The following is a 14,026-nucleotide window of genomic DNA, read 5'->3' on the forward strand; positions in this document are numbered from 1 at the left end:
GGGTAGTCAATACAGAAAACTCATTCAACTGGCCTTTTTAGCTTGACTTTTATGCATGAATTGTGTTACTGCCAGCTGCAGCAAGTTTTGGCTTCGAAGGACAGCACAATGACACTCTGGAGGGAACAGCTACCCTCTTCTGCTCATCAACAGACTTCAAGTGCAGCTCTGGACTTAAGAGAAAAGGTTTTAATACTGGAGTCCCTGTCCAAGACCTTTAATCCTTATGCCCTGCCAAAACCTAACTCAACAGAGAAATCTGTTTGGACAGATGGAGGCAAAGGCTGTCATTTTATACAATTTCATACTGTTGCTATTCTGAGTGTTATTCTGTTTGACCTGCCCACAAACAGCTCACTTTATCTTTCCCATTCCTAAGTTCCCTTACCTGAAATTCAGTTTTGTGTGACAGCTCTGACACCACAAAGTTATTCTAACTGCCTTCCTCCAGCTCTTGCTCAGTGTCACAAGCATCCAATACATCTGCAATATTTCTTTAGAGAAGTATTGCTTCTCTGCTTTCTCAGCTTTACCTTGTGCTACCACAGATGACAGTTCAGCTGACAAAATAAAAATTTGCATCACCCACTGACTGTGCTAACTCCTGACTTTGATAATGGCCTTGTTCTTCCAGAAGCTGCAAACACAGATCTACAAGAGTGAAATCAGTAGGCTGTAAGAATTGGAGTATATCCACTGACTCCAAGGGATGTAGGGAAAGGCTTACTTGCCTTAAAGGACTAACTTCTCCTGCGCATATATTTTCAGGATTATTGGAGGAGTGTAGCTTGGGTAGTGTCTACTGAATATAGTTAAGCTTGAATTTGTAGACATTCACCAGATTAACTACTTTAAGGATTTGTAGTGAAGGAGGAGGAGAATGCTGCCTTGATGTATGACAAGGTGGCATGTAAGCAGCTTTATTTTTGGGAATGTTGAGCTTGACAAAGATGCTCAAGCTAGTGGAAGAAGAAGCCATGGTCTCTCTACAGCCTTATCCAGCCAAAGCAGAGGCTAGAATTAGAAAAACATAGAGATAACACAGAATTGGACAAAATATCCAAGTCACTTACTCATTAGAAGATTCCTTCTGGATACTGAAGGTAGATACAGAGGTGAATTACCTGACACCAAGATGAAGGTAGAATGCAGAAAAGCTGCACTGTTATGCGAGTAGCATTTAGTGATCATCAGCTGGACCCAAGAAATAAAATATTTATATCTTGGGCTTTTGAATGGATACACCAAGAAGGATACAGCCATTTCAGGCACTGATGTTGGCATTTCATTGCCGTTATAGGCTTCTCTTCAATGCAGGATGGAACGTCTTAGAGCCCATCTTTTGAGGTAGAGGTGATTTGATCTGTCCTGTAAATTCCAATAATGGATGCTACAACAACTGGAGAGGAGATTCTTTTTCAGAATTAGAGTTGTTGTCTGGAATGCCCTGTTCAAACTGCATGGGTAGATGTTGGCCTCACTGATCTCTCAGCCTGCCTAGGCTGTCTTTAAAATTCAGTTTCCTTAACCACATATCTGTATAGCAATGTCTTCTGCCTCTGAATGTAGGCAGAAATATCATCTCCTCAGGACTGCCAGGATTCTCTACAGCTTCCATGGCTGCCAGACTGTTACTAATGCCAGCTGCAGAGTTTTTAATCTTCAACAAATTATATCTGGAGCTGGGCATCTGAAACTGGTTATTTCTCCTTGTGACAACTAATGCTGAAAGCAGCAGAGTTGTGTGCAAATGGCTCTTGTCTTCATGGCACTGACCTTTCAATTTGAAATTGTAATAATTTCCTTTAGGAAACTATCCCGGGGACTACTGCAGAACTTTTGCATATTTGGGGAAGCAGACTCTCCTGGGATTGGACCTGTTGGTATTCATCCAGCCCCTTAAGGTTTGCCATCATGTGGTCAGTTGACAAATGCACACACTGGTCAAGGTGTTAAGGTGGTCAAGGCTAGTGGAAGTGCATCAGTGAGTGCTTGTCTGATTATGTTAGAAGGAAACATACAGTGTCTGCCAAGCCCTAAGGTGGTATTTGAACCTTGGGTAGGCTGGTGTGTCTGTGCCTGGGAAAAGGATCTTGGCTTTGCCTTTCTGGCAAAGAGAGGAATTCTCAATGACCTTGATGTCACAAGTGCAGCTGCTGTGTTCATCTTTCTCAGCAGCCTTCCAAGGGTGATGGAGCCTTTGCAATTGATTTCTTGATAGTAACCTCATGGGAGATAACAAATGGGATTTAGTTCTTGTTGTTGGCCCCAATGCAGCTGAGGGGCCCCTGGCTGGTAGGGCCTGACCAACCTTATGTTATATATATATATATATTGGGAAACCAACATTCACACTATTCAGTCTTCCCCACCAAACTTGTTCATTGTGGACATGCACAGGTTGCTCTCTCTAACTCTCTTTTATGAGTTAGTGATGGCACAGCTCTGGAGGGCAGTATAGTGTCCTGAGAGGTGTGTTAGTGCTAAATAGCAAATGTTAGGCTCCTTGATATCCAGAAAGATGTGGTTCCACTGTTGTTCATCCTGTGTGTATGTATTAGTCACTCCTATCAGAAACAGAATGGTGATGTCTCAGGTGAGCTGGCCTGCCACAGCAGTCCCATACACCTGAATGGGCAGCTCAGGTCCTTAACCTGGAGTAAAACGCAGGATCTGTGGAGCAATTCTTGTGATCCCACCTGCAGGAAAAAGCCAGACCCACAAACTGGGAGGAGAAGACATCAGAGACTGGCAGGAGTACAAGGAGTAAATGATCAGTGAGTAAGATCAGTGAGAGCAGATATCATTGCAGAGAGTGCTGCACAAAGGTAGGAGCCGTCCTTAAGGTGTTTGTTTCTGTGCCATGAGCAGGCAAATGGCACACACGGTGCATGTACTGTATGAAGGAAGTGCCCAGGTAAGAAGACACCTAAGATCATAGAATAGATAGTGAGCATGGAAATTGCAGAGTGGATGTGACAGGGCACATGTGGTTTGTATGGTGCTCTTTGGGCTGCAAGGAGGAAACTGCGACCTGGGGAGACGTTTGTGGTCATGTAGATGTAACCTAAGGTAACTGTAATGCAGTTCTTGGTACCTAACCATATCCAACTTAAATATGTGTGTCTAATGAGCTAAAGGCATTATTTAAATGCCTATTTAAAACCAGGTTTCTATAAAGTGTTGCCTTTTACCTCTGGACAGCACAGTGTTCTTCCAAACCAAAAAAAGTTTGTATATAAGTACGTTATTATATATCCACTCAGGCATGTGTTACTAGCCTAGGAGGCCAAGTCACCTGAAGCCATCACCATTCAGCTTGTGAAGGGAACACATAATGCATGTGTACAGGATGAACAGTGTTAAGAGACATAGAGAAAAATAAATATGTACAGAGAAAGACCACAGTAACAAGAAATGTTTGTTCTGTAAGAGGTCCTTTTTAGCTCTAGTAGTTAAGTTGCATCTCTGTGCTATGGATGTATTTTGAACTTTTTATGCAAAATCTGCATTAACAAACCCAATAAACTGGTTAATAGCTATTAGGTGGAAATTAGTCTCTTTTGGGGAACATTTAGAGCTCCTCCTAGTGCCTTTGGTGTAATACTGTAGAGGAGCTGTACCAATTACACTCAAAATATCTTGCAATTTTCACAGAAATAAAAAGTAATTAACAGCTTGCATTAGTGTTCTCATTATCTAAGTTCTGAACTGTTTCAAGGCTAGGATTTTAACTGGAAAATGATTGGAAAGCTTTCCCTTAAGAACTATTCCCTTTTCCTTTTAATCTCTCTCTCTTATATAAACAGATTTTAGAGTACTTGTTTGTGGTACTGTTGCTGGGGAGAACAGTTACATCTTTGGTTTATTAGAGCCAGACAAGACAACTAGGAGAGCTGGATAAACCTGTGAATTTTCATGATGAGACTGTTTGAAATTACCCATCAGCATGTGTAATTATTTTCTGTTTATCTTATATTTTCAAAACAAATGTATACTCTAAAGGATATTAGCTAGCTAATTGTGGTTAGAGCCTAAGCTTTGTATGCCAATAAATCAGAGAGGGAATTCTTCTAGCCTATTTTATTTTACATTATTCTTCCTGAACTCTGAATTCCTTTGTAAAGTAAAATTTTACTATAGCAAAGACATATAAATGCTAAGTAGTACTTTTGTAATAGAATAATATTAATATTTACCATAATATATATAAACATAATATTTATATAGCCTTGAAAAGAGAAGAGAAGGTTTAGGGATGACCTAATTGCAGCCTCCCAGTACCTGAAGGGAGCCTACAAGAAAGATGGAGAGGGACTTTTTTACAAGGGCATGTAGTGACAGGGCGAGGGGGAATGGTTCAAACTGAGAGTAGGTTTAGATTAGATATTAGGAAGAAATTCTTTACTGTGAGCATGGTGAGGCACTGGAGCAGGTTGCCCAGAGAAGCTGTGGATGCCCCATCCCCGGAACTATTCAAGGCCAGGCTCAATAGAGCTCTGAGCAACCTGGTCTAGTGAAAAGTGTCCCTGTCCACAGCAGAGGGGCTGGAACTAGATACCTTTAAGGTAATTTCCTGTGGATGCTGAAAGCTTGATGCAGAGAAATTTTCCAGCTTTCTGCCAGCATCCATGTGAAAGCCTTGCTTTCACATGCATGCTAGCTGTAAACAGTGAGAGGTTTTTGTAAAGTAATACTTTTATCTTGCACCTGCAAGCTTGTTATGCATCTTGTTATGTTACTGACTGGAGAAATATTTTGAAAGGGGTGTTGTAGGGTTTAACCAATCATTCTAAGAGGTGGATGGTCAAAGGACTAATAACCTTATGCCATTCAAGTGAAACAGGTTATATAAACGAGTTTGGAAATTAATAAATAATTCCATTCCCTTCCTGGACTGGAGTATGCCGCTTTTTTTGCCGTACCGGGTACAACAGCAACAATTTCCAACCCAAGATTTGATTCTATGAAGTATACTAAAAATTTCTATGACATAGTTGAAGCATAATGGCAAATTTAGGTTGAGAAGTTCCACTTGTTCTGTGTCAAGCTAGGGGACAGGTAGTTACTGACTTTGCTCATGTTAAAATCACGCTGTTGCCAAAAGCCATCAGTAACTGCTTTTAGACTGATGCAAAATTCTGTTTTAGTGAAGTAACATTGTGGGCTTAAAGCTGGTGAAAGTCTTGATATGTGTCAGCTGAACTATTCTTGAGCTTGATCAAAAAAACTGGCATTGCATTGGGTACTTTGGCTGACAGTGTGAGGGAACTAGCCAGCTTTGGGAAACTGGGATGTTTTGGCAGTTGAAATCCACTAGAAGGAGATAAAAACCCTCAAAAACCTGTAAAAGTTTTTGCTTCCTGGAAGTGTTGACTATGGTTTTATCTCCTTGTAGGTATAAATTCAGAATGTCTAGGTAATTAGATGTACTTCTCAAACATTTTCACTGTGAATTAATCATCTTGAACCGTGCTTTTCTACTTTCCTGTGCTCTTGAGAGAGCAGTTTTTAGAAAGCACACAATTATTTTATGCTTGAGATAACAGAGAATCCAGGGCTCTTGACAAGCCAGTGGACTCATTAGGACAATAGTAGATCACACTAATGAGTGCGGTACCAGCTGTCAAGTGATGTAGCACATGGTGCTGGAAGTATGCACGGAATGAAGATTGACTTTCCCTGTATTTCAGCTCAGTATTAAAGTGGTCTCACAGACCACTTGGACAGTTTGTGCAGTGCAAGGACTGTGCTTGTGGCACTAAAGCAGGCAACCTGTTTTCAGAGCCTGTGATTCTCCTTGCTGCTGAAGAAGCATTGTGCCCACCTAGAAGGTAGGGTTGCTATGTTGCTGTGATAAAACATTGCTTATGTAGGGAGATAAAGAATGGGAATTTAAGCCTTCACCTTTGAATGATATCTCTTTTTCTACCTTTGTGAGGCACTGAGTCCCTCCTAGTCTTTGAAAGGAGCTCAAAATTGAGCAGAATTACTCAATCCTGGAAGCACAGCGAGAAGACAAAGCATCTACTTTTCAGGTTACTCCAGAGATGGCACATTAAGAGCCTTTGTCTCTGAGCCGTTTCTGTCTGATGTTAGTGTTTAGGGCCGTGTATGTCAAAGGAGGATTCCTTTACTTGCCAAAATAATCTGTAATGAAACAACATATTTATCATGGATAGAAGAGCTGACTGTCTGAAAAGCAAGGCTTTGTTTGTTAATCTGGCTTCACCGGGACAGTGAAGAAAACTTAAGAGTCTTCTTAATGTAGGGTTAAAAGGCAGATTGTAATGTGATGTAGAGCACAGAAGTATGCTGCCTTAGCAATGAGCTGATGAAAGCATCATCATTACTAATTGCACTATTTGCATAGAGGATATTGTTCAGTTTGGGTGAGTGAACTGAGATATTTTGAAATCTACTTGGACATAATTTTTTTAAGATGGCTTGCAATAGTCTTATCTGCATCAACAATCACAGCTGAAATTGGGACCATATATCTCAAACAGACATTGAATTCCTGTATCTGTTGAATCTGAAGCTGTCACGACTCTAAATGTCTTTACAGTCTTTCTGTTTGAATTGTGGTTGACTGCTGACACTATAAAAGCAACCCAAGCAGATATAATGATAAAATTCCTAAATTTGGGTATCTGCTTCATTACACTCACCCCTATTTGCATTTGTTCAGGACTTTTTCTGGCTCCTATTGCCACTTGAAATGTTTCTGGTGAATCCGTTCCCAGGCATGACTTTTGATTAAGTGAATGGAAATAAAGAGAAGGATCAACCTTTTATTGTGAAAGACTCCAGTACTTGTGAAAATTTTAAGTTTTTCATGGAGAGATTGATGGATTAAGTACTAAAAGGAAAGCTAGACTTTTCCATTCGAGGTGTTTTGCTTAATTTAAGGTCTAGTTCAGGGGTATTCAAAGTTCATAAACTAATGGAGCTTCAGTGGCATACGATACAAGACCTCAGATATTGAAGCCTGTACTTTTGCACAGGACTTGTTGGACACAGAACAGCAAGATGCTTACCATGCATTAACACAATGTATTCTGAAATACATGATTTCTGTCAGGTAATATTTGGATTGCATGATTTAACTAATAGTCACTTGCATGCTATGTAAGTACTATTCTTGCCAGGTCAGATTCAAATCATTAATAGCCACTTGGATTTTTGGTCATTGCTGTTAGGTTCAGGTGTTATCAACAGATTGTAAATTTGCTAAATGAATTGTATTGCTAGAATATGGAGTGCAGCTGTTGTTATTCCTCATATTAATTACACAAAATTTCTTTTGCTGATGTACAAGTTACCTTGAACAATCCAGTTAGATATTCAATATTCTTATTGTCACCCTCTTACTGTAGAAAGAAAACACCCAATTTTAGAATTCTGTTCTTGTATTACAAAATATGCTTGACTGGACATACAAGAGGAAATATTAAAACAAAAAATGTAATTGAGACCACTGAAATTTAGGTTCTAGTTTTTTCATTTCTTTCTTCCTCCTGTTTCCTTTCCTACGCAGATGGTTTCTAGCTAGGTTTTGATAGGACTTGTACAGTTCCTATCAAAGCCCTGTGATTTACAGCCATGCAAGCATGGATCTTGTGTCTTTTCTTCCATCTTAACAGGCAGCATACAGCCCTTTTTCTCTTGGTGAATTATATCTGTTCTGTAATAGATGGAGAGCTGGCAGAAAAATGGCTGGAGTAGTTATGAAGGTGAGAAAAAAGCCCAGATGAACTATCCTACCATGACCTGCATTTCATATTCCCTATTCTTTTCTTTTCTTTCAGTTTTGCTACTTTCAGTGTTCCTAAACCACTCCATTGAGAGGCACAAGAGCACAAAAATAAGGTGTGACCTTAGACCAATTTCCATTAATGCGTACAATAACTTTGTCATAGCTTTTCTTTGCTAGTGCTGCTCTCAGACTTATTTCTTAATAGCATACTTCAAAGGCTTAAAATTAAAGTAATCTAAAATATCTGTCAGTGGGAGAAGAAAACCTATTAAACAACAGCAAGAGAAAATCTAAGAGCTATCTTAGGCTAAATGTTACCCACATCAGTTGGTATACCAGAAGTGTGAAACCTGATATTGAATAATCTTGCAGTCTTGATTAGAAAATGATTTTTTTTTTTCCATTTATTGACCTGGAATGAGATGGAAGTATAATTCCTGAGCACTTAAACTAGCTCAGGCTATGACTGTGCATTAAAGTAGGTAATGTTCTGGTTTTTGGGTTTCTTAAGTTTGTCATTTTAATGTAAACTTCTGAAAAGCTGATCACTCTCTCACTAGGCAGCTAGCTTTTTAAAAAGGGTTTGCTATCCTGCATGGCAATTTCCCTTGCTTTAAGTTACTAGTTCATGTCTGCTATTCTTAAATGTCATGTGATTAAAGTAAAGCCTAAAATAAAGCCTTTCTGATAGCCAGTTCCTAACATCTGACAAATAGTATTGCAGTGTTTAAATGTAAAATAATTGGATTAAGAGAATGTTATTACCAAAAAAGTCTTGCCAAAGTTGTATCATTTACTGGGTTGGTTTCATAGTATGGAAAGCACATGGGGCTCCAATTATTGAGAACTAGACTGCCCATAACACCAAGCATTGCTCTGTCAGGACTTGGGTCCATTTCTTGCTTCACCTACTATGAAATTTTAATAATGTTCTAATGAGGCAAGTCAACAGTAGAATTAAACTTTTTTTCTGACACACAGCTTAAAGAAAATAAAAACATACTTCTTTAGTAAATACTGTATTTAATCTCTACAGTTCCAGGTAGCTCTGAGAATGAATAAGATCTCTTGCTTTCACAATGATTATTAATGTTCACTCCAAAGCTGGGTTTGCCGATGTGGCCACCAAAGTACCAACAGAAAACAACTTTTTCAGTGATGACTAATAATCTAGGCAATTTGGGTGGACCTCTTGGGCAGTTTGAAATAAATAATGAGATTGAATTAGGGATCTGCATTCTGTGTCTTTAAATTTTATTTGAGAGATTAATTTTCCTTTGTCTCTCTTTTTATTACCTTTTATGTCATGTGTATTTTATGATATTTATAAAAGTTAGTGTTTGATAAACATCACAGTATGTGAGTAAAATATAAATTCAGTTCAATATAAAATACACTTATAATATACTACATTGTTTACAAACATATTTCACTTAGTCTACATTCAGTCAAAAAGCCAGGCAAGTCTCTGGGCACAAAGGAAATGCATCAGAGTGCGAGCTGTCCTTATAAACTTGCAAATATGGTTGCATTAGGCTAAGCTAATCACTGCTGAGGCAAATGAGCATCAGACCTGGAATACTAATAGAAACTTCTGACCATCCTGTGGTTCATCCAGGGAGACATGTACCTGGGAGAGGGCTATGAAAAAGCATCACAGCAGGATCAGAAGGAAAGGACAAAGTGAAGGAGTTTCTGTAGTGGTACAGACAGTCTAGTTATTTGAGATTGACACACCTGGGACCTGTGTCTACCACGGCTGGAAAAGGAGAAACAACTACTAAAAACCAGAGTAAGAGAAATAATTTTAAAATAGCAAAAAATAAAACCAAATGAACCCCTGCTGGATGATGAAAGAACTAACAATTGCATGGCATAGGACTGAGAACATAAGGTTCACTTTGTCTCTAAGTCTTTACTTACAGTTCCAAAGGAGCAGACTTGGTTGAAAGATCATGTAGCCACTTCCTTAAAAAAAAAGAGGTGAAAGAGAAACTGATGCAGCAAACTGAGATGAGGAGAGGGCAATGCCAGATAGTGGATTTGGGGTGATGTTGCTACTGTATAGTTCACAATGGGATTAACATGCCTTCCACCATTGATTTGTCTTGAGCAGAGTAGGCAACCCTGAATGTCAGATATCTGAGTCTGTTTTTCTTCTTATAGAGATGAACTTTCTTGGTGTAATAACTTCAAAAACTGTTGAGCGTAAGAAAGCCACAAACAACTTTTTGAGGACTTGCTCTCTGCCCTAATACAGTATTTTCTCAGGTACTAAAGAAACCAAAAAGTAAAGTTTTGTAAAACAAGTGCTGTTATTGGATGCTGTGTAGGAATCAGTTGAAGCCTGTTGCAAATTTCATTGTGTTTCCCAGAGTTCAAGATATGCCCTGTGGTGCCAGACCAATCTCTGATGGTGAAAATTGAAAATGCTGTTTAAGGAGAACACACAAATCTAGCTGCTTTCTACCATCCATTCTACTTATACACCTCTACTATCTACATTCATTGTGTGAGGGATGCTGGAGGGGGAAGTCCTGGTCTGTTTCTTCTGTTTACACCTGCTTGAACCTTTTGCCTCTAGAGCTTCCTATGGCAACAGATTCCATAAGTTCACTATAACCCATGGGGGGAAAAAAATGGTTTATACATTTTAAATTGATCCCCTTCCATTTTCAGTGAGTGATCTATAGTTCTGATACTTGAAGGATTTGGTGGAAAAACTTATGCATGTTACTTTTCCTCTGCTTCATGATTTTGTAAGCTTTGCTTGTATGCCCTCTCAGCATTTTTAGTTCTCCTTGCAAAGCATCTGATCTCTCCCTTTCATCATTCTGGTTGCCCTTCTGTACTTCTTCCCTCTCTCTGCTATTTCCTTCCTGATGTGTGGAGAGTGGGGCTGCAAATTGTGCTTGAGATGAGAGCTCAGCAAGGTTTTGCATGGAGGCAGAATGGTGCCCCACATCTTGCTTTACTGCCCTTGTGTGTTCAGAAGACAAACTGCATCATCAGCTGTTCAGTGCTGCAATGTGCAAACCCCTGTCCTTTGGCATCTTCCTGATCTTGAGGCCATGTCTTTATGGCACTCCCCAGAAGTGAAATAAGCAAAGACCCCTGGAATGCCCTGACTCCAGCATATGAATTCATGCTCCTTTCGGAAAGTCACAAATAGGATTTACCCCTGCCAATCAGAGGCTGACCACCGTTTCCCAAGAGGGGGTTGATGACCATAATGGTTCCCCATGGATTATGTTGGCAAAGTCACAGGGGTGCAAGGAAAGACTCCCCAGAATCCTGCTTGTGGTGGCTCTTGCCTGGTGGTTGTTCACACTGCTGGGTAGGGAGGGAATTTCTTATTTCTGGCAATGAATATTTGACTGTACATCAAATCCCACCATTTATTTTGATTTCCACATTTTTCTTTCATGAAATGTTTAATTCCTTTGCATCATGGGCTGTTTTCTACATTAGAAATTCACTTTAATATCAATTGCTTTTGAAATTGTCAGATTTTGAGAAGCAACTAGTAAGGCTGAAATAGTTTACGTGATCAGAAACTGAAACCTAAAGATACTCAGTCACTGCTGCAAGATTTTCATTACCATTTATCCACAAATAACTATGGATATTTTATTCTGAAAAACATCTAAGTCCTAGAGCTATATTACTGCAAAGCTAGAATATACACTTCTTTGCACAGACATTTCCAACCCCCCATCAAACCAGCCTTTGCTTTCACAGGGTCCCTTCCACAGAAATGATCCTATTAATACAGCAAATGGCAAAAGACCAGGCAGTACTGGGTCTTGGAAGGTGTATTGCAAAGGAGAAGCATATAGGAGAATCCAGTGGGAGACCCAGGCCCTGAAGCCCTGGGCTGAAGATGCCTGGCTGATGTACTTCATGTGTCATCAACAATGTCTCCACAGGACATTTGCCCATAGGGGATCAGCCACTGGCTCCTATAAGACCTTCAGGCCCTCCCTTCCTCTCACCAGAAGTCTTCCTGGGTTTCCAGGAGGCTGGGACATAAGGCACTTGCACCTTATTGCCTCTATTTCTCTGTGCTCCAAATGTTCAGAAGGTGAGGCACTTAGGAGGCAGTGTATGATTTTGGGGTGGAATACACAATCCACATCTTGGCGGGCATACTTAAGAGCAAGCAATGCTCACAAAGTTTTCCTATCAATACTTTTCTCCCTTGAAGAAAAATATTAATTTGAAAATGGGAGAAGAAACATGGCTTTTCTCTTTGTTCCTTGCAAACATATTACTTGAAAGCCTATTTTATTTCCTGAGGTATTTTTGTAGCTACGTGATGTGAACAGTATTGGTGTCTGTCAGCCCCATGCGGAAGGTAGAAATGCCTATGAAGGCACAAGGAAGCATCTGGATGCATAGCAGGTGTTGGGTTTTTGCCTGAGGCTGACAAGGACTAATTGTCACTAATAGCTGCCTGAAAGAAGCTGAACAAGATTACAAAGCGTGTAAACTGTAAGTTCAGCAAAGTGCTAGCTCTGAATAGCTGGAGAGAATGCAAACCAGACAGAGGGTGTTCCTCTGTGAAATCACCTTGTTTGAGTTGTTTGATAAACGTGCTTCAAAGTAGTGAGTTAGAAATTACCTTCTACAGAAGAGATTGAAACAGCAGGTCATCACACAGAAGTCCTATGATTTGAAATAGATCCCTATTGTCTGCAAGAGCCAGATCTCTCCTTTATGAACACACTGTGAAGTCTCCTTTAGGAGGTTAGGAGGAGGGTTTATGTACCATGAAGGTGCTTTTGTTGGCATCCTGTGGGTAATGTTCTCCGGTGTCTGAAAGCTTGCTTCCACAGAGCCTTTGCCGCAGTTCTGGCTGTAAAGAAGATAATCCTAGTGACTTCAGTATAAATGTAATGCTTTGTATGTTCAAACACTGAATGCTTTAAAGCATTTATTAAGGAAGGTGGAGGAAGAGGAGTGAAAATGGGAAGATCAGTACCAGCAATAGATTTAAGTTCTAAGGGGTGTTGCTGCCTTTTCTTTCAGGAACCCTCCTAATTCTTCAGTTTGTAACAGGGTTTTGATGTCCAGCAAGGGAAATGCACTGGGCTTCAGGAGTGTTCTGCGTTGCACAGAATTCTGATCGGCATTTGGGGAACTGTAAGCTGTTAATTGCTATTTCCATTCTCTTCCTTTCAGTCCTTATGATAATTTTAGCAACTGCATAGGAATGCTGCGATTCACACAAGAGCTCAGCATCCCTGGTTCCCAGCCTGCCAACCACAACAGCTGTACTGCACGAGGTAAAGGAAAATGATACGCTGTGGTAGGGGTCTTCTTTAAGGAAAAGGGTATAGATTATAGGTGTAGCACTTCCTTCTAACCCCCAAAGCCAAGCCAGACTTAGAAGTAGGCTCTAAGTCTGTTGTCTGACTGCCCTTGGGCACTATCTTGAGTCTCACTGCAATTTCTCTGTGTTTTAGACAAAGCTTGCAGGTAAAATTTCCAGCTGGAAACTGCAATCTAGTAGATGAAGATTTCCATATGTGAGGTAAATTTTCTGACATGCATGCACTGTCTAGGGACTTAAAATGAGATTAGGCAGCTTTCTAAAAAATTACTGTGTTTTATCCATTTTAAAATTCCTTTGACTGCTCAGTGCAAGGGAGCCTAAAAGAGCAGAATTGCCTCCTCTGGCATTTGTCTGTGTGTTCTGAAACTAAAAATGCTCAGTTTACCCACCACACCTGCACATGGCTTGTGTAACTTGAATTGAAGGTCGTGGGGCTTTGCATTATGAATTCATTATGCTTAAAATGTCAGAATTTCATGGCTTTTTTTTTTAGTTAATTACATCACCTGACACTTTTTCTTCATATATTGTAATTTTAAATCAGCTTTTAATGCTTTTCCATTCATGCCAGTATCTGGCATACACTAGGTTAGTTTTCTTTTTAAAGTCAGAATCTCCATATGGCAGATGTTGATATCAAAATAGCAGCTGTAACACCACATTCTTACATGATTCAAGAAGGAAAATGTTGTTGAGGATTAGTAATACTTTAGTGTCAACATTATTAGTCAGAAAGATGTTACCTCTCACAGTCAAAACTTCCTAACCACTTTTCTTCAAACTGGTGTTGCTGTTTTTCAAGCCTTGAAAGTAGTGGAGTCAACACATAGGATCTATAGCAGTTTACACATTCAAAACCTCTTAGAACACAGTTCCTCGAACTCAGCTAATAAAACCTTTTGGTTGGCACCCTTTTGTGTTTGTTTTAC

The 14,026-nt window shown here is 39.8% G+C and overlaps 1 long non-coding RNA gene across 1 annotated transcript in view; it reads left to right on the forward strand.

Moving 5' to 3' along the window:
• LOC138098528 (uncharacterized) overlaps nucleotides 1-14,026 on the forward strand; it is a 32,572-nt gene that overhangs the window by 16,382 nt on the left and 2,164 nt on the right. The window contains exons 2-3 of the long non-coding RNA XR_011146626.1: nucleotides 12,944-13,047; nucleotides 13,228-13,295. This is a non-coding gene — a long non-coding RNA (uncharacterized lncRNA). The remainder of the gene's footprint in view (nucleotides 1-12,943; nucleotides 13,048-13,227; nucleotides 13,296-14,026) is intronic.

This window comes from Aphelocoma coerulescens, chromosome 1A (assembly GCF_041296385.1).
Source record: "Aphelocoma coerulescens isolate FSJ_1873_10779 chromosome 1A, UR_Acoe_1.0, whole genome shotgun sequence".
Taxonomy (NCBI): Eukaryota; Metazoa; Chordata; class Aves; order Passeriformes; family Corvidae; genus Aphelocoma; species Aphelocoma coerulescens.